This window comes from Vitis riparia, unplaced genomic scaffold, assembly GCF_004353265.1.
Source record: "Vitis riparia cultivar Riparia Gloire de Montpellier isolate 1030 unplaced genomic scaffold, EGFV_Vit.rip_1.0 scaffold525_pilon_pilon, whole genome shotgun sequence".
Lineage (NCBI taxonomy): Eukaryota > Viridiplantae > Streptophyta > Magnoliopsida > Vitales > Vitaceae > Vitis > Vitis riparia.
In genome coordinates, this window is record NW_023269695.1 from 199696 (window position 1) to 205695 (window position 6000).

Sequence of the window (6000 nt, forward strand, 5' to 3'; positions counted from 1 at the left end):
TTGGTTTTTCCATATTATATCCTGTGTTTATTATGTGATTGGGAATCTATGGGATTGATTAAATCTTACTTAATATCACCCACGGTTTTTAACATTTAGCTTGCTAGTTGGTTTTTCTGTATTATATCTTGTGTATTTCTATGGGATTCATCAAATTTTACTTAATATTGATATTATTGATAGAGAAAACTAAATTTAGGTTCGATTACTTCAACTACCTATTAATCCCTTCAAGGTAATTTTATATATTAAGACAACAATTCTTTCATTATTATTCATATGAAAGGATGAATCATGCAAAATATATTTGTCTCAAAAAATAAATAGTAGCTATGACTCAAAATAGAATAATTCCCTCATTTTATATAATACATAAATTAATAGCTACATTCATGTTTGAACAAAAGTTCTAAGGTATGAACATTAAATATTTAAAATGAAAAATGATAGGAAATGATGGTTTTCTCCTAAACTTAGTTGCTATGCCCCAATCTATGTTTTATCATGGACAACTTTACAAAGAGGAAACTCCAATTCATTTTGGGTTAGTTACCATAAAGGTAATAAATATTACACCCAATTATTAAAAAAAAAAAAACTAATTTCATAACCACGAACCTTATATACATACATATATATATATATATATATATGACACCTTAAAAAAGTGTAATTTTTCTTGATAAAACTCTAAAAATGATAATATATTTATTTTTTAGGCCATCTAATCATTTGAAAGAATGACCAATACTAAAACTAAAAATTTCTAACTTTGTTCTAATTATAATTGATGGAATTTATGAAAATAAAAAATAAAAAAACAAGGCAAAACTAAGAAGACAATAGTGTTGGATTAAAAGAAAAAAAAAACCTTAGGACAAATTACAAAAATCACCCACATACTTTCACTTATATATCAATTTAGTCTTTTAAACTTTATATATATAATATCAATCATAAATTACATCCAAATGTCAAATTGGGCCGTTTGCTAACAAGAAAATAAATATTGGTATGACTTTTTATATCATATATTTGAATATTTTCAGTTTATCTATGTACTTTTCATTTTTTAAAAAAAAAAATTTTAATCTTAATCAAAGGGCCTAATGTCAACATATAATTTATGATTGATATTACTAAAAGAATAAAAATTAGAGACTAAATTGAGATAGAGGTAAAAATTAAAAAATGATTTTTGTAATTTTCTCTTAAAATATGGATGAAGCATCTAAAACTTAGGATCCTATTTGTAATATAACTTCCTTTAATTATAAGTGATGCATATAATGGCTTCAATGTGCTTGCTAAGTCATACACATGGAAGCCAAGTTATGTGCAAGAACACCCCGTCTTGTTTGTTTTGTTTCAATGTTCCTTATTTTGTTTTGAAGTATTTATTTTTATTGTTAAAGGTGAGAATGTGTAAGTGATTGGTTTTATTTATTTGGTAGTTTGTTTCTTATTTGTAAGGGAAATTAGTTATAGAATTATCTATATTTAAGTCTTTATTTTGATGGAATAAGATGTGAAATTGATATCTTATCAATTTATGAGTTGTATAATTAGGAGGAGTTGAGCCCTCAAAGTGTTAGTGAATTTCTTTTTATTTTTTAATTTTTGTACCTTTTTCTTGAGCCACTTATGAGTGTATCATGTAACTTCCAAAAATTAAGCAAGTTGAGGAATGATTTAAAAAGAAATATGGATATAGTTTGATCTTATAGGGTCTAAGGTTTAGGCTTTTGTCAATAATGGTTTTACCAGGAAGCTTTTATGATAACCCAATTAATATTTAAATATGAAATTAAAAATGGTTTTTGATAATATTTTTTATTATGTATTGTTACACATTAAAAAAATACATAAATACACACACACACACACACATATATATATATATATATATAGAACTTTAAGCTTTATTTGGATATACTTTTGTTTGGTTTTTTTAGTAAGAAATTTTTATATATAAAGAATAAACTTTTCTATAAAAAGGTATAGACTTATCTTATGGCCTTAATAATTACTTTTTTTTAAAATTTAAATTTGAGATAGTAAAATTTTTTTAACAACTATTTTATTTTCAATGTAAGCTTTTAAGAATTCTTGTATAATATATATATAGAAGTTAACAAGAAGTATATCCAAACAGCCCCCTGAGTTGCTTTCAAGCATTAGGAAATGTTCTTAATACTGTCAAGCTTAAAGTCTTTAAACATATGAAACATGTAAGCCATTAAATCAAGAAGTATACTGTCCAATTAAAGAATTAAAATTTGCTAAAATGTTTGGGCTTAATGTTGGGCCTCCATTAGAAATTGGTTTTCCTAATTTTCCTAAGCCTCATTGTCTAGGACAAGGTATGGAAAATGCAAAATAAAAAATTTGGATCAAGACTAACATTGAAACGTCCTAATGGGCATTTAAATGTTAGGACTTTTAAATTAGTGTTCTATACCATTTCCAATGAAATAAAGACTAATTTACCCTTATTTCTAAAAGGAAAGAAATTTTTTTTAATATAGTAACTAAATAAATAAGAGATGTAGTAACTAAATAAATAAATATATAATAATTAAATAAATTAATAACTTTTAACATTCGAAACAAAAGAAAATAGCATGATTTAGCATATTAAGTAGTCCAATTATGAGTATCTTCGTTTGATTATCATTGTAAGGAGTATTTGGTGCTGTAATCCTTATGATCTCTCATAAGGAGGTGACAGCTGAAACTTTCACACCCCCATTTCCATGCTTTAAAATTTGATCTATGATCAAATGCTTCGATGAGAGGTAAATTGTTGAGATACATGGCTGTTGTTCCACTTTTGACAAACAAAACTCATCCCTCTAAAAGATAATGTTAAATTAGGAAACAGTCACAAAACCTATTACTTGAAAAAGGCATCACTATACAAATCTAAACCGTAGAAGCTATCGAAGATGATGCAAACAAAGTCTTATATAGAAAGAATCGTAGCTTTTGGATTCTGCCCAAATAATAAATTTCTCTTTAATTTAAAATTCTGAATTTTGGAATAGTCGTTGTGTAACATCCCAAAATTTACTCTAGGGGCAAAATAGTAAATTATAAAGTAATCAAGCAATTAATTAAACTCATTAAGGGTGAAAGAGTCATTTTACAATTAATAGTCCTAGGTATAAATTAGATCTTCCTATTGCCTTCTATATTCAGAAAACCCTATCAATCAAAATTAGAGAATTGGAGATCCTAGGGCTCAAGGGTTAGAGGTTCAGATTTTTCCAGGTAAGATTCTAAACCTAAATTAATATATTATATTCGTTAGTTAGTTCTGAACACGCTAAATATTCTTTGAAATTTTTGAATTTAGATTAGGTTTAGTTTATTTTTTTAAATACGTTTTTTACATCAAAATATTGGAAATTTAAGATTATGGGTTGATTAATTGTTGGAAATTTGGGAAATCTTAAGTTTTTAGACGAAAAAAAAAATCTTTGGAAGATTTTGATTTAGGCTAGGGTTAATCTATTTAAAATTTTTAGGTCAAAATATTGAAATTATGAATATAGGTTGTTCTATTGATGAAAATAAGGAAATTCAAAATTTCTTAGATGAATAGATCTAAGCATTGAAATTTCAAAAAAAAAAAAAAAAAGAATGATTAAATAAATATATTATTATAAGTGACTTAAGGGATTGGAAAATATTAGGAAAAAATAAAAAATAAAAAATAAAGAACACGTGTGCACCGGAGAAAGGTTTTTTTTAAATAAAAAAAAAGAAGGAAGAAGAATGCGTGTGTGTGGAAGATGAAGAATGATGAAAATAATAATATTAATAATAATAAAGAGGCATGCATGTGGAGTGTGTGAGTGAGTGGATGTGGAAGATGAAGAATTGTGAAAATAATAATATTAATAATAAAGGAGGATGTGTACGCATGGTGTTTGGTGGTTAATATATATATTATTATATTAACAATGATGGAGGGTTGTTGTGTATAGGTTATGTTTAGTGAACTAAAACTTGAAAGTGAGAGAACATAATTTATAAATAAAAGGAAGTAAAGTTTTTGGTATTATAATAATACTAATGATGGGTGTAAGTTAAGAAATAACATATAATTTAATTAGTTAAATAAATTGCAATTTAATTAAATTATGTTTTGTCCCAAGAAATAAATTGAAAATAAAATTTAAGTTTTATATGAATTAGAAATTTATTAATTTTTCTAAAATATGAATATATTAAATTATCTTTCATAATTAAAAACATTAATTTGAATGCCTAAAATTTTAGGATTTTCAAACCTATAATTTTAGATAAATAGTAATGGTTATTTCTCTTATACTTTGTTAGGTGAAGAGTAGATTTTTTCAAGATTATTTTTTTCCAAAGTTTTTGAGGACTTCTTTTGAGGTAAGGGAAATTAATACAAATTTTGCAAAGGAAAATAATTATATATATATATATATATGTTGTTTGAAATGTGTAATTGTTAATTTTGCTTTTAAGCATAGATCAAATATATTTTTGTATGGAAAAAAATGTGTTATAACATTTATTTTGTTTATATTGAAATACTTGGGGATTTTCTACTTTTGTAAGTTGGAATAAATAAAATAAAGAATTTGACTCTGGTTTGTTTGACCCTTGTCAATGAGATATAATCGTTGACTTTTTGGCCCTTGTTAATGGGATATAATAGTCGACCTTCACATTTTCATGATAGGAAATGTAATTGATTTGGACCTTAACCTCTAGGGGTTTGGTTAGAGGTTATTAGTACTAGTAGTGTTTGGTTCCGTCCACCTTAAAAGGAACATTTGAGGCTAGTTACCTATTTGTAAAGTCTCACTTAAATGAGCACTATTTGCTATTTGATAACCAGAGTGAAAACAATTGAAATGTATTTGATTTGGAATGGATATGAAATGATTTTTATATATATGAAAATGTTTGTTGAACTATTTAAATGGATTAACATGTTTTAATTCAAAAGTTTTATAAATAGAGTATATGTTATATCTCCTATTTGTAAGTACAGTTGAAATATTTGATCCATGAAACTGTATTAATATTCCTTATTGGGCTTTGAGCTCATTCCCCCCCACTATGTTGATAACTTTTCAGGTACCTTAGTTCATGTGAGGAGTGACGGTTAGGAGGAGATATTGGTTTGTTAGGACTTTTGTCAAAACTTTCTTTATTTTGAGCATTGTTTAGATGTTAAAAATTTATTTTCCATTAGAATTATTTGAGTTGGAGTTATTTGGACAACAACACTTGGTTTGATGTGTTACTTTCAAAAATTATTATATGGAGATTATAGAATTTTTTGTTCTACTCCTTTGAACAGGAATTTGGTAATTGGTAATTTTTCAGTTACAATACGTTTGAGTCATTTCCACTTTGAGCCTTTAAGCTTGAGGTGTAAAATGACCATCATGCCCTTGGAGTGGGTTTTGGGGCATGATAGAGTGGTATCAGAGCACTAGGTTATGATCTAGTTGGGAACTTGTGTTAGTTTACTTTGGGAATAGATGAGTGACGCATTAGTTTAAGTTTTAACTTCATCTTGTATAAACTCTTTCTTCCTTATAAATCCAAATTGTCTACTTGGTTTCTTAGTGACTAATTTAGCTATACCTTATGCTTTATAGGAGATCATGCCACCAAGAAGAACAACATCTTCCTAAAATAGTCAGGCTAATGATGGTGTACCTCCTTCACTTGAGGGTTTGCCTCCCATGAATGCAGAAGGGCTTTATAAGTATCTCGGAACTTTAGCTAGTTTGGTTGAGCGTCAAGCTAAAGCTGCTGAGACTAATGGTTAGGGACAATCCCCATCTTTTAAGAGTAGCTCATTTGATGACTTTAAGAAACCAGGTCCTCCTTATTTTTCTAGCACTTCAAATCTAATAGAAGTAGAGGCTTGGATTCTTAAGATGGAGAAATTCTTTGATGTCATAGATTGCTCTGAGGAGCAAAAGGCCTCTTATACAACATTTA